We start from the raw sequence: 15814 nt of genomic DNA on the forward strand, positions 1-15814 counted from the left end.
CAGTTCAAAAGCACGTCAAAGTGCAAGTAGATAAATAGGTACCGCTCCGGCGGGAAGGTAAACGGCGTTTCCGTGTGCTGCTCTGGTTCACCAGAAGCGGCTTTGTCATGCTGGCCACATGACCTGGAAGCTGTACGCCGGCTCCCTCAGCCATTAACGCGAGATGAGTGCCACAACCCCAGAGTCAGATATGACTGGACCTAATGGTCAGGGGTCCCTTTACCTTTACCTTATTAGGTAAGCTTTATTGTAAGTCAAACCTCAGTTCTCAAATGGCTCCGTCTTTGAACATTTCAGTTCCCAGACACTGAAAACCCAGAAGCAGTGCTTTTTTTTCTGGGGGTGATGCAGGGTGTACGCATACCCCTAAACATTTTGTGAATCTAAGTTTGGCTCCATTGAGGGGCAGTATTTCAATATGAGTAGGAAAATGAGAGTACCCCTAAACATTTTTTTAAAGGAAAAAAAAACACTGTCTGGAAGTAAATGCTCTGGTTTCAAATGTTCCTCAGAACTCGAACGTCCAACGTGGCTTCTGCTTGAGTGCAAGAAGCTCTTGCAACCTATCGGAAGCCGTGCCTCAGCTGTCAAACGTTTTGGAAGTTGGACGGTCTTCCGGAATGGATTACATTCGACTACCAAGGCTAAAATATCACACTTGTCACCTGAGAGGGCACACACACAGGGAGATCGATCATCATTTATGTTATCAGCTTTTGCTTTTTGTAAAGGAAGATGTATTTAGATCAGTCTTCACAGCCAGTGGAAAACGAAACAGCCTTCAGGACCGGTTAGTTCTTGTGCAATGTTTACAGTTATTGTTGCCTACAGTCTGGAATAAAAATGGGAACTTCACAATGTTGTTTATTTGCAGGACCATAGGAAAACTCATTTCGGTTAACCAGAGCCCACAACTCCATAGTTACTGCTGAATCCCAGTTCTGCTTCGACTTCCTTCATTTTTATCAGTGGCATGTGCTGTTTTTTTAATCAACACTGTTCCATGGAACTTCTATAAATTGAGGTCTTCTAAAAGAAACTGTGGTTTAATTATGAGCTTTACCCACAAGGCAAAGAAAGAATAAGAATCATGATTGAATGAGGAAGTGATTCTTAACTTCATTGTTGGATAGGGAAGCTGGCTTGAGCTATTGCATAGTTCTTTCAGTTAAAGCGATGACAAAGCTAAATCAATGAACACCAGTCATGTGCTACTTTTCTCTCCCTGTCATGCACTGGTTTGGCATGAAGCTCCTGACTTATATCATGCCCAAACCCCCCCATTTCTAAACTGGGAAATTTTGCCTTCCCTTTCCCTCCCTGTTTCTAAACTGGGGAACTCTGGCTTAATGTTGATGAATAACTCACAAAATAGCCACATTCTGTCTTATTTTCATGGTTTTTTTTTAAATCCAACATTGAGCCAGAATTACCTGGTTTGGACATAACAGGGAACTCTAGCTTAATACAACCAGTGCGCAGTTGGAATCGGTGGAATAAGGGAGGTGCACTCAGCCTTAAGCGTGGTGTAGTGGTTAAGAGCGGTAGACTCATTATCTGGGGAACCGGGTTCGCGTCCCCGCTCCTCCACATGCAGTTGCTGGGTGACCTTGGGCCAGTCACACTTCTCTGAAGTCTCTCAGCCCCACTCACCTCACAGAGTGTTTGTTGTGGGGGAGGAAGGGAAAGGAGAATGTGAGCCGCTTTGAGACTCCTTCGGGTAGTGAAAAGCGGGATATCAAATCCAAACTCTTCTCTTCTTCTCTTCTTAATGCTCGTTTCTGGCTCTATAAACCGTGGTTTGTGAAGGCTTTAATGATCATCTGAACTAAGACACAATCTGGCCAGCTGTGCCTGTGTCCCAACCACCCCAGGCATTTCTATTTTTATGATAGTCTATATACAAAAGGATTCAGTCTTAACACTTGCTCAAAGAGTTAACCATTTCAGAACTTCTTAATGTTATTTATGTGCAGTGTATTACTCTGTGAAACCATTTTTAGCCCGCATTTAATATTTCTGCAACAAAGTAGATCATGGGGTCCAAGAAACATCATGAACACATGGTGACAGTCAAACTTGAGTCATATTCAGATTAGACAGATTAGAATAAAGGGACTTGATTTCAGTGGATCTACCCAGAGCATGATTAATGAATATATCAGGGCTGATCACGCACAGCATGATATTTCCTTAGGAGAAAGCCTCACTAAATTCAATGGTGCATATTTCCGAGTAATTTCAGCAGACTTTGAACTTAGGCGATCCATGAAAGGATGTTTCAAATTCCATGTATGGAGCCAGCCATAATACTATGTCAAGGTATTCATGTACACATGGATTTGGCAGTGCTCGCCATTCTACCTCATTTTTAAAATAAAACCTCTCAGGAGCACGGGTGTTACGATGGTGAAAACTAGACATGAGCATAGAGCTACTATCCACAAATCACTCCTTGTATACTGTCTCGGCTATCATGTGGAGTGATTTCATGTAAATGGGCCCCGAGTTACGTAGATCCACGTTTACGTTTAGTTTTCCCACCCTTTCCTCGAGATTACTGGTGAGGAAGATGAGGTGCTATTAATAAAAGAATTTATTGTAACAGAATCTAAATTTGTGTATCTCAGCTTACATCGGGATGTTAAAAGCACCTTCTGATCATTTTGCTGCCTTCAGGACAGGAACGCGAAAGCATTCCCAAGTCCTGATATCATTCCTCTCTCAAGTCCGTTTTTAGTAAATGTCACTGACAATTCAATAGTCATGCAGTAAGTGAGAAGAGCAGCTATGTTAGTTTCAGGCTGAATTAGAAACATTGCCAAGGATACACAAGTGACTCAGTGGTAACTAATTAAAGCATTTTGGGTATGTTTTGACCAGTGCATTCTGTAGTGGTGAATTATACATATGAACTCAAGGGTATGAGCCAGCCAAAAGCATTTTGAAATCATTTTAATTTCCATGGGGGGAAGGTATTTACAATTTGATTCTTATGTCACCCAGCTGTGCACAGGAATGAGGTGTGTTTATTTATTATTATTATTATTATTATTATTATTATTATTATTCAGCCACTAAGAATTAAAAGTGCTCAGTGTCACCCTAAGGCTACAGTCGTGAACACACTTTCTTGAAAGTCTCAGTGAGCACAGTGGAACTATTTATTTATTTATTTATTAAATTTGTAAACATGCACAAAAGGGCTGTGACTGTTTGCAACATAAATATTTTAACATGGAAAGGGAGGGGAAGGGAAGAAAAGTTCATTCACGATTTCACAATTACATGTAAGAGAGTCTAAGAATGGCTTGTGCAAATGTGAACAGCGTGTGCGCTGTATTCATCTAAATTAAACAATTAAAATGTTCTTTTTGGCCGTCTTTAGGAAAGAACTACAGTAGTTGAATTTGCTAAGAGTTATTCGCAAGTATAACTCTTGCGAATAGAATTGTCGTCTTTAAATCTCAATCCTAGGAGCTCACTTTGAGATAAGTGTGCAGCACACAGGTTGTAGCTTTACCCAACTCACTTACTTACCTGGCTATCGGAATCATTAAACTTAGTAAGATGTATTTTCGAGTAAGCATACATACTGCAGCATTTCAAGAAAATGTGAGAACCTTGTGTACAGAGAGCAATGAGCTTGCTAATTAACCTTTGTCCTGCGTATCAGATTTCCTCGCTGACTCTATACCAGGACAAAAGGAAAATTGAGATTCACAGTGGATCGCAAGCTAATTTCACATTGACCTCTCACTTAATACCTACTGATGACTGGGATTATTGCTGAACATGCCAGACCTTGGTTTGACTAGTGAGGCAACTGCTAAAGTTTTGAGCAAAAACTCATCTTCAGAATCACTTAACATAGCATAGTTATGCCTTAACTTTAAGAGAGCTTGACTATGTCATTTTTGTTTGAAAACTCTGAACACACTGGGAGATTTAGTTAAGCAGACCATGCACGAGTATAGGCACCCCAGTTACGTTCTATACCTCCATTCAATTTTAGACTCCAGATACTGAAAATCCTTGTTCTGATGATGCAAAAGCTAATCTAGTTGGTGCTCCACTTCCCCAAAAGAATCAAGTCTGCAGCTTGGGAGTACTTTGAATGCTCAAATTACAGCCTTAGTACAAAGCATTTTTTTTTAAACCAACTTATGTTGGATTGCTAGCTGTGGACAGAGTCTTACCAGTCATTCATGCCTTGGTATAATTGAGAACTGATTGCTGCAATGTGCTGCATATAGGGCTTCCCTGGAAAACTATTCGGAAACTGCAGATAGAGCAGAAAATGATGGCCAGATTTTTTTTTCTTCCGATCCTGACTGCTCAGAACACACACTGCCAGTACAGAAATATGTTTTTCACTGGCTTCCAATTCATGAGTGAAGGCGATTCATGGTGCTAGTGTCCATCTACAAAACTACAGTTTGGGATCAGGTTAAATAATGGTGCCTTTTCCCCACATGAACCTACCTGTTCACCATGATCTGGTTCAGAGGTCTTGCTCCAGGTTCTGCCAGCTGGAGAACCAAAGTGGGTAGCAACCAGAGACATTGCCACTTGTAGTTCAACCCCCAAAATGAATTAATTTTATTTTGCTGGCCTGTTTTATTTCACTGCTTTAGGTTGCAATGCTATGCTCATCTACCTGGGATTAAACCACGTTGAACAAAGTTTATTATTATTATTATTGAATTTATTTAATGCCCTATACCTGGAGGTCTCAGGGCAGTTCACAGAACAAAATCAAAATATAAAACCACAAAACATATAATCAAAATAAAAACAGCCCAATAACCCCCCCCCCAAAAAACCACATTGTAAAAGGGCATAGGATGAAGCTGTACTTACTCATGAGTAAACAAAGACTTGTGCTGTTCCACCCTGTTCTTGGTGTTTAATGCTGCTTTTAGTGTTTATTGCTGCTGTCTACAATGCAGTTAACATTTGTATATTTTATTTAACCTGTTTTATTATTTGTTAGTGGCCTTTGCCAGACAGCCCTAAAAGATTAATTCTATCAAATGAAGACATAATTAATCCCACCAGGTAATAAAAGGCATTGAACCAACGAAACGCATTAACATTTGTGGATTTTCTAATATTAACAATTCAGCCCGGTATTGGCGCTGCAACTGTTTTGCACTCTTTAGACATCTATTATCTTTGACACAGGTAGTTTTCCTGCCCTCCAGAGTGAAGGCGGTGCTTCCAGAGTGACATCACGACCTTGTCCAATCAGCCTCTTCGGAGGCGGTGACGCTGAGCCCGAAAGTTCCCTTCTCTGGGGTGCTCTTCTGGGAATGGTAACATTGGCCGGTTTCCTTTCTATTTTTTAGTTGGCGGTGCAAGTGTAGCATCGCGCTGGCAGAGAATCCGGTGTCTTCGAAACCGCCTCCTGTTTCTTTCTGGATCTATGGCTCCCACCAACGCCTAGCAAAAACAAGCAACACCAGAAGCACTTTCCCAGTCCACGGTGCTGTTTTTTTGTTTTCCACCCCCAAACGAGCACCTTAAAATAGAGAGGGTGAGAATCACACAGCAAACCGTGGGCGCGGATCTGAGCTCTCCATTTGCGCGCGTCCCGAGTCACATGTTAACGGTTTCGACTCTCTCTCTCTCTTCCCCGGATTTATAGCTAATCCAGAAAGTTCGCGGTCTGGAATCGGGATAGGATTGGCAGGGAAGGCCAGATTTACAAGCCGCTCCACGGCCATTGCTCCGGGCCTTTTAAGAAACAAATAAATCGAGGGGCAACCTTATCCAACGGGTGAGGGCGCAAAAATTAAAATACTGTACATGCACACGTGTATATAAGTTGATGGCTGAAAAGTGCCCCCCCCGCCAAATCTGGCAGAGGTAGGTTCCCCCCACCTCCCTAATGTTTCCACAGGGTTAGGGGGCACCTAAGTCCCACGCAAGGACCGGGCTGCTTTTCTATGCGGTCCCGGGGCTTAGCGCCCATTCCGACCCTCCACGCGCGCTCTCTGTCTCTCCCTTCTCCAGAAGTCCCGGAGAGAAAAATAAAGAGTTTGAATCTCGGGGGTACAGTGTTCCTGTCATCATCACCACAACCACCACCATCATAACCAAACCGAGAGTGCGCGATGCTGCTGCAGACCGAGAGCAAGAAGAAGAAAAAAAGTCCCTCCCAAAATTAGAGAGGCGCGTAGGTGTGAGAAGACAAGGGGAGAGCGAGAGAGAGAGGCTGCGGTTCTTGCATCGGCTGCTCCAAAAATAAAAAAAAATCGTGTCCCGTCCCTCCCTCCCCCCCCCCCCGCGCTCGGGGAGGGGAGGAAGAGCAGGAATTAAAAAAAGAAAAGAGGGAGCGGGGTGGGGTGGGGGGTTGTTGCAGCAGCAGCAGCAGGAAGAGAAGGAGATCCTCCCAGGAGACGGAAAAGGAAAGCAGGGGAGAGGAGGGCTGCTCTCCTCCTCCCCGCCCTACGCGATCCCGGCGGCAGCAGGAAGGGAAGGGGCGGCCAGGGGAGGAAGGAGGAGGAAAAGGAAAAGAGAGAGAGGAGGGAGAGGGAGGGAGGGAGCTGCCTGCCTGCCTGGGCAGAGGGGGAGGGGCCCGTCGCTGCTGCTGCTGCCGCCGAGGCTGGGCTGAGCGGCGGCAGGAGCGCTGGGGCCTTGGACACGTCGAGCCGCGGGAGGAAGGGGGAGAGGAGCCCGGGAGGGGAGCGCGGAAACGCCGGCGGCCCCAGAGCGCCTGGCTCGCTGGGCGAAGGAGAAGGAGCCCCCCGAGCAGAGCGAGCCGCGCACGGGGTAAAGCGGGGAGAGAAAGAGGAGCAGCCGCCGCCGAGACAAAGAGCGGAGCCCGCCGGGGAGAGCAGCCTTCTCCTTTCCGCCTCCTCCTCCTGCCATTATTAATCCTCCGCCCGCGCGCCTGGCCCGGGGAGCCCCGACGCGCCCGGAGGAGTGGACCACCGGCGGGTCTCCCCTTCCTCCCGCCAGCCAGGTAAGGCGAGAGAGAGAAAGAGAGAGAGAGAGAGAGCAAGAATATCACGAGCCGCCATAAACTTGGAGGAGTTGAGGGGGGCGGGCTCGGGGGTTAGAAGCCCCTCCGGGGACCCCACCTCTCCGCGCCCGTCCCGTGTCCGCGGGGCCTAGCCGGCGCGCCCCGTTGGAGATGCGGGGAGGGCGCACGGAGAGAAGGGAGCCTGGTTGAGGACGGGCTGCCTCCGCCCTTCTTCTTCTTCTCCCTTCGGTCTCTCTCCTGCGCCGGGTTTTGCGACGGCGGGGTGGGGGGTGGGAGAGGAAGAGAGAGGCGGGTTTTTTATTTTTAAAAAAATAAAGATTAAACATTTTTAAATCGCCCCCCCCCACCCTCTGATTTATATATCACATAAATCAAGGGGTCGTGACGGAGAGGGAGGGACTTTTTTGGGGGGTGGGGAAGCAGCTGCCTTCGCCTGCCCCCGCCCTCGGAACTATGGACGACTATTGTGGAATCCGGGTGAGAAATGGAAAAGGGTGCGTTTGGGAATATGGGTTTTATTTCCACCCATGGGGGGTGGGAAAGGGGAGTGGGGAGGCAAGCTCAGGCATCTCGAAAGAAAGAGGGGACTAGGTTTCGGGTTTTGTTTTGTTTTCAGGGGGGGGCAGAGGAGGAGGAGGAGGAGGAAAGAAGAGGCGGGGTGGTCCAGACGGAGAAGTGCTGGGTGTTGCAAAGCACTGCGTGGGGCGGGGAGATTGTGGGAGGTGGGGGGGGGGGGCGGCGGAATTTAGGGGTGTGTGTGTGTGTTTTTTGGGGGGAGGGGACGATGGGGCTGGAAGTAGAGGTGGGAGTTCACTCCCCACACATCGGTTGCATAGGAGATCATTTGCTGTTTGCAAAAAAAGGGGGGGGGGGAGGAACCAGGTCCAGCTTTTTTCTTTTTTCTTTTACTCCTTTGTGGACTGGAAGAAGTGAGGGAGCGGGACAGGGGGATTAAATACAGGTATATGGCAAGAGTGGTGGCTCTAGAGAAGTGCTGAAGAGGGGCAGGGGGAGCTGTTTTTTTAAAATGAAGAGAGAGAGAAGCAGTGGCTTATACTAGTTGATTATTATTATTTTGTATCATAAAGTAGATGGATGTCTCAAGAGCATTATTTTACTCCCCGTATATGAAGAACAATATAGGGTGGTTGTAATAGAGCATTCTAAAGCTTCATATCTAGGTGACTAACCTGTCACCCTCCAGATGTCGCTAAACTATGACACCCACCATTTATTATTATTATTATTATTAGTCACGCTGGGTGGGGTTGATTGGAGTTTAGTTCAGCAACATCTGGAGGGCTTCAGGTTAGCCCCACCTGCTTTATTTAAGCACCGCTGTTAAGACACCCCTGCCTTTTGCCAAGTACTATTGCTACTTTTATTATTGTATGTAGATAGTCACTTAGTGCGTTTATAGTCGGTTCCGAAGCTTGTGTACTTGCAGTAAGGCCTATAATTGTGCATAGGGTAGATTCAGCTGAGCTGTTTTTGTTGTAATGCTAACTACTTTCTTCTTCCATGTTACAATTGATGCATCATCTTAAAACACTGAAATCTGTATTCTTTGTTAGCTTTTACTTAGCGCCATTTCAGATTTTTGTGCAGAGGCAAGCTCAGGTACACTCTGCAGGAAGCTGCAGCCAATCCCTGACAAGTACACCTGTATGATATACATGTTTGCTACATTCACATATTTAGGTGTATGCCGGTCAAAACATGGATTGAGAGATGCATGCATCAGTTTGCATTGTTGAGAGTTTGGCTCAGTCTAGGCTTTGTGTGTGGGTATGTATCAGGGATGGGGAGAGCTGAATATTCAAATTTTAGCTTTCAGGAGGGTTATAATATTTTAACAGCTACTTAATTCTGTGTCCAGGGCGGCTGTCTACCAGCTCTATCTGGTACGCAGGCTGAGACCCTACCTGCCTGCAGACTGTCTTGCCAGAGTGGTGCATGCTCTGGTTATCTTCCGCTTGGACTACTGCAATGCGCTCTACGTGGGGCTACCTTTGAAGGTGACCGGGATACTGCAATTAATCCAGAATGCAGCAGCTAGACTGGTGACTGGGAGTGGCCACCAGGACCACATAACACCGGTCCTGAGAGATATACATTGGCTCCCAGTACGTTTCCAAGCACAATTCAAAGTGTTGGTGTTGACCTTTAAAGCCCTAAAAGGCCTTGGTCCTGTATACCTGAAGGAGCGTCTCCACCCCCATCGTTCAGCCCGGACACTGAGATCCAGCGCCGAGGGCCTTCTGGTGGTTCCCTCACTGCGAGAAGCAAAGCTACAGGGAACTAGACAGAAGGCCTTCTCAGTAGTGGCGCCCGACCTGTGGAACGCCCTTCCATCAGAGGTCAAAGAGATAAACAACTACCTGACATTTAGAAAATACCTGAAGGCAGCCCTGTTTAGGGAACTTTTTAATCTGTAATATTTTAATGTATTTTAATATTTGTTGGAAGCCGCCCACAGTGGCTGGGGAGACCCAGCCAGATGGGCGGGGTACAAATAAATTATTATTATTATTATTATATTATTATTATTTCCCTAATGTTGAAGCACCTCAAAGGTGTTTCATGAATGGCCCTTCGCTCAAGTTGGACTTCTTGAAATCATATTGAAAGTGTTTTGGACCTGCTACACAAGGAATTAAAGTGAGGAAGACTGCAGAATTTGCTTGCAAGAAATTATAACCATACTCCTTAATATGGACATTACTGGAACAGATCTGCTTGGGTTTTCCCCACAGTGCCTCTGTCCAACATAGAGAAGATGATTTACTGCTTCTCTAGAAAACAGGGGACCTTGGGATATATTCACGTGACTTAAATGATCATTATCTAACTGGATATTGGAGTAGTTAATATGTGTGTAAATAATAAAGCATAAAAGCATGCACAGTGCTTAGTCATCTTTACATAAATAGCCAACTCTATTTACCTTCACTTATGTGAAAATAGGGAACATGCTCTGTAGGGAACATAAGGGTAAGGAGTTGGTATCTAAATCAGCCTTGATTGTTTTTACTATTAGCAATAGAACTCTGGAATCTTGGGTTTTTTAAAAAATTCTGACGTTGTAAATTTCATTTACTTTATGGTGGTATGTTCAGAAGATAAATTATGTCAGCAGATAAGTGTGATTTGCTATTGATTATTTTTATGCATTCATTCAGAGTATTTATAAATCACTTTTTAGACCCAAAGCATCATATATAAAAAGGTACAAGATAAACTGAGACACATCAAATAGGGTACAATTATTATGAGAAAATTGTTTTCTGAAGCATGCACATCATTTGCACACTTGAGAAAAGGCAGCAGTGAAGAGCAGTTTGCAAGTCCCACTTAAAGGCCTGTACTTAAAAGGAGCCAAGCATAACCAGAAGAAAGCCCCATAACTCTGGGGCCATCACTGAGAAGGCCCTGTCTCTTATGCATGCCAGCCTAACCATCTTTGCATGAGCAACCTAAATATCTTTACATGAACAAGGTGTATATGCAAAGGAGGTTCCTATGCTAACCTATTTCCAAATTGATTTAAAGGTTCATATGAGCATGTTGGGCCTGGAAACATAGCAGTAAACCTGTGGTCTCTATGATGTCCACAAAGTCTTTTTTAGTGATCTCCCAGCTGCTATCTTCTCCATCAGGAGACCATCCCATTACAGTGCTAGGCTGAGATGTTTAAACCTCTTAAGAGTGTGCCTGCATGTGGTACGCAATGTACATGTTTTGGTGGCTATTTGGTGGCGTGTGGCTGTTTGGAGGGTTGGTCAGCTTTGAATGCGGCATTTGAGCTGAAGACAGTTTGCATCAGTTGCATTGCTTATTAGGCGGCAAAAACAAGTGTTACACATTCAGATGGCCCCCACTAGCATCTGGATGCCTACATTTTATAATGACCTGAGTTTCCAAACCTCCCAAGACAGTCCTGCAACACAGGTAGTCACATCTTGGAGGAGCTAATTCATGGGTTACTGAGATAGGGCTGGTGTACAAGCCTGTACTGGTAAAAGGCACATCTGACCACTGTGTTTATGTTTTCAGGAGTGTGCCCCCCCATATTTTGTTCTTCACTGCCCTATCCAGAACTGGTTTAATACCTCCCTATAGCAGGAGTAACCAGAGCCAGAGAAGGGGGTGTGCCACTGTGCCGATGGTGTCTCTTTACTTACTTCCATATAGGAGAATGGGGGCTGTTCTTTTATACGAAAGCAAAGGGCCTACATTTGAGGGCTGGGTTGTCCCAAGCAGTCCTAAAAATATGTGCCTCGTAACAGGTAACTTACCTGGCCCTTCTCATACACATCCTGCCTGTCGCAATGAACGTTTATTAAGAACTGTGCAGAACACTGTTGTTGGAAGTGAGGTCAGGAAAGCTGTTCTGCTTTAGGAGTGGGTGTGGTGTGATGAGTGAGGACGTCATCCAATGGTCATTGTGGATTTTGGAGGAAAGGAACTCTGCTCTCTTTGCTCTCATCAGATATGATGGGCATTTTGCTAGTTTAGTAAATAAGGGAATAAGTTCAGTGCCGTGTATTATTTTGAGCCTGTTTAATGTAGCTTTTTATAAAGCATAGATCAGTTCACTTGGGTGTTTCGTTTGAGTTTTTAAGGATATGTTCTAACTAAAAAGCACTTTTTAAGGAATTTGGTGTGATATTTGGAATACTTCACTAGGAAGGGGCATATGGCTGCACCAGTGCCAACACTTCATTAAAACCCATTTCACAGGCTTCTTATAACAAGTGCAGATGTATAGGGTTAGGGGCTAAGTCATTCACCAACAGGTAACCAGATTGTGTATTCTGGAATAACTACATTGACTTTGAGGCACTTCTTTTACACTTTGTAGCTATACAGTATATGAACTTCAGGTGTATATTGGTATGTGATGTTGGTTGTATTTTATATTCTCCGTTGCGTGGAAGCAATGCATTTTTTAAAAACAGAAAAAGTTTTGACCTGTATATCGGGATTCATCAACTGACTTGAAAACACCTATTCAAGGTTGTTTCATTACGTTGTTTTGAAGCATGGTTTCTTTTCCAGATTTGTTTCTGTTAACTCACTTAAATTCATTAGTTCTCAATGATCCGTTGAAATGCTGTTGTTTATATATAGCCTCTAGTTGGTTACCGAACATTAGGAAATGCTTTGCAAGACAGTGTCCTAGGCTACTTTTGCTCAATGATTTATTAGGCTAACAGTCTAGTGCAGGTTTTTGTGGAAGGGAAATCAGTTCTTCCAGCCGTATGTTACAAGCGCAACCCCATGCACGCTTACCTGAAATCAGTAGGACTTACAAGTAAATTATATTTTAGGGCGGGTGACTGTTAAATAATAGCTACTCTACTCAAAACAATATGGAATTCATTATAAGCCATTTGAGCAGGTACCATGATATTTCTTTGTTCTCTAAGCAGCACTTAAGACACTCTTCTGTATTGATTGTTATCAAAGGGCAATGAATTGTAGTAATAGTAATAGTACTATTTGATGGTTTTAATGTGGCATGGGCCGGTGAGCATCTTCATGCGCAGAAGATTGAAAAGGGGATAAATTTTAATGATAATCAGATAACAATTTGGAACTGGTAAACAATGGTTTGAAGCTTGGCGATGGAAAATAGTGCCAAGAATAATGGAAATTACTGCTAAGAATAATGAATAGTATTGAAAAATACTAGTAAATAGGTGATGGATGGGATGGAGAAAACATTCTGTAAAACAAGAAATGAATACAAAATTAACAGAAGTATAAATAATAAAAAATGAATGGAAATAAAGCAAGAACACATTCTGGTCTAAAACTATGCTACTGACTTAGCTAGAGCTGAAATTTTTGAATCTTAAGGAGGTGCCTCACATGACTTTTTTCTACTGTGTAGTTGATTTCTAAACAGTTTGCATCTTCACTCGCTATAATGCTTTTCTGGAAATCGGTGTGTGTGTGTGTGATTTCAGGAAACCGATGTCCACAGAGGACTCTCAGCCTATGTTCTCAAAACAAAACAAATGCTGTTAAAGGCAATTGTGTATGTGCTTAGATTTCTTTGCCTAAAGATTGCGATTTTTCCAATGAGCAGATCATGGCCTGGTTTGCGCATAACAGTAAGCCACAGTTAATCTATGGCATTCCAGGAATGAGCAAGCTTGCTTGTGCACACTGCTCAAATCACACGGGACCCCTCTCCCTTTGCCACAGTGGGAACAGACAATCCAGGATGTTACTTAGTGTGTGAAAACCAGCACTTTGGGTTTGCTTCTCTGCAAACCATGAGAATAAACCATGGAATAAACCATGGTTTAGTTTTGTTACCTTCTTTGGATTTGAGAGAAACAAACTTTAGAGCTGGCTTACACAACATTAATCCAGCACTCTGGTTTATGTCCCCCTGAGGGAGGAAGTGTTGGATGCCATTTCAGCAGTATGAGGGGTCTGCACCTTCAGTTGGTCCCAGTAAACCATAGTTTGGCTGGTCTTGTTGCATAAACCATAGTTTGGCTGGCCGTGTTGCATGAACCAGGCCATTGTGACAGAAACTTGTTTTTCCTGTGAAGGTAAAAGCTTGGTATTATGTGGCAAAATTGTTTTCGTGTTGAAGAAAACCTGCATTGTTAGGGGAGGCAGTTGTGTTGCGGGGAGAGGGGGAATTGTCTAAAAAAGTCTTCCATGTGGGAATGTATTTCTCAAAACTTTTTGTTGCAGTAAGTGCTTACGCTATTTAAGGAATTTATTGCTTGAGCTAGCAAAATGAGTTTTGAACATACTTGTTGTGGTTTGCTTTAGTTTCTACTGTGTTTTAAATACTTTCAACAATGGGTTTGAAAGGCCAGTATAGCACTGTTGAGAAGCCCTGGATAGAATTTATGCATGTTTGTGCAAGCCAGAGGTAAACCTTGATGTGGCCCTATTTAGATAAATAGGAGTCAAGCACTTGAGATCTCCTGATCTGAGTGATTACAGCACCCATGGTCTTTATTGAAACACCTCACCCGTATACAGGTTACTCCCAGGTACGTGTGTCTTGGATTGCAGCGTTAGAATAATTTCAGAGTTAGTAGGCATGAACTGAAGAATGAGCATCCATTTTGTGTAGTCTACTCACCCAGATTCGCTTGCAGATTTAATTAATTACATTTAATCATCTTGTCATGCACTGCATTATTCTCTAGTGTTTTACAGTAAACCTAAACAGATAACTTTCCTTTGGATGCAGTCTGTGCTTTACGTGTTGCATTGCGATAATCTTGCCATCTTACGGAAGATACAAAGTATTGGATTTTTCCACTTTTACCAAAATAATAGGCAGCTAATTGGAGCAAAACATTAAAATCAGGATTAGAAAATACTGCAAATTTTATGTGTCGGAGCTGGGGTTCAGAAGACAAAACTGAACAGGGGGAAAAACAGATTTCCAAGTGCCCAGATGATCAAATATTTTTTAGTTTTCTTTATACAGAGATGGCTCACAAGGCTTAGGTTCTTTAAAGAAAGTAGTGCACACTTCAAGTTGGCATGTTCGGTGAAGGAGTCTCCCCTAATTTAACAACACTACTTTTATTTGAATTGTAAAGGTAGTACAGTGGTACCTCGGTTCTCAAATGTAAACGGTTCCGAAATGTCCGAAAACCGAAGCACAAAGGGCTGCCTGCAAATTCAATTGAGAAAATTGAAAGACACGCAGTAGAAGCCGTTTGAGTTCCAAGGCGCGTTTGAAAATGGAAGCATTTGCTTCTGGGTTTTTGGCGTTTGGGTTCCGAAACGTTCGTCAACAGAGTCGTTTGAGAACCGAGGTACCACTGTATAATCATACATACTCACCAAGACTTTGGTCTTTACCCAAAGGTGATGCCTCTAAGTAGACTGAATGTTGAAGCAAAGGGTACTGTTTCTCCGGTGACGAGTTTGTTACATTTCTTTCCCACCTTTCCTCTAGGACTTTTTATTTTCTTACAATAAGACAGCATCCCTGGTTCTTCTCCCCCCTCCTTGCCTCCGCCCATTTATCCTCAGAACAAACATCAAACATTATGTACAGTTTAATATGACGCATGGGAACAGCCAATCAACCAACATAAGCTCGAAGCAATCAGGGAAGCAAAATGTACGCATAACTGAATAAAACGGCGTGCTAGAATAAATTTGCAGCTTTGCAAACACTAACTAAGAATTTGTCTGATTCTGTTAGTAACAATACCCACCCCCCAAGAATTCCTTTGTGCTTATGAGTACCCAGTACATTTTTGTGGTATTTAGGTACTATAAAATACACAGTGGTTGTGAAATTTTAACTAATTCATTTACTTGTAGGTTGTTATGGTTAATGTCAATACAGTCGTACCTTGGATCTCAAACGCCTTGGCTCCCGAACAAATTCGCTCCCAAACGATCAAAACCCGGAAGTGAGTGTTTCCAGTTTTCGAACGTTCTTTTGGAAGCCAAACATCTCACAGGGCTTCCGATTGGCTGCAGGAGCTTCCTGCAGCCAATCAGAAGCTGCACTTGGGTTTTCGAACGTTTTCAGAAGTCGAATAGACTTCCAGAACAGATTCCGTTCGACTTCCAAGGTAGGAATGTATTAACTTTTGAGGAGCATTTTAGTCTGTTGATGAATTACTGCCCGAAGGTTTACTATTATTAAGTATAGCTAAGCAAGGAGCCCAAGAGTGTTCTTCGGTATATATTTGAAAGAGTGTTGATAAATTTATGTCAGCAAGTATAAATCTATAGGCTGAAATGTCAAATGAAAGTAAAATAAGGTACTTTTCAGTACCATTAACATGGTAATTACCAGTTAAAAGATCCAAT

General features: G+C 43.5%; 1 protein-coding gene across 2 annotated transcripts in view; it reads left to right on the forward strand.

The window, feature by feature from the left end:
* Positions 1 to 6604: 6604 nt before the first annotated feature.
* The window catches only part of NCK2 (NCK adaptor protein 2), a 68186-nt gene continuing 58976 nt past the window's right edge, over positions 6605 to 15814 (forward strand). For both annotated transcript variants that reach the window (XM_033147652.1, XM_033147651.1), the window contains exon 1: positions 6605 to 6970. The gene's annotated coding sequence lies outside the window, so the exon portion shown is untranslated. The remainder of the gene's footprint in view (positions 6971 to 15814) is intronic.

Source organism: Lacerta agilis, chromosome 4 (assembly GCF_009819535.1).
Source record: "Lacerta agilis isolate rLacAgi1 chromosome 4, rLacAgi1.pri, whole genome shotgun sequence".
Classification (NCBI taxonomy): Eukaryota; Metazoa; Chordata; class Lepidosauria; order Squamata; family Lacertidae; genus Lacerta; species Lacerta agilis.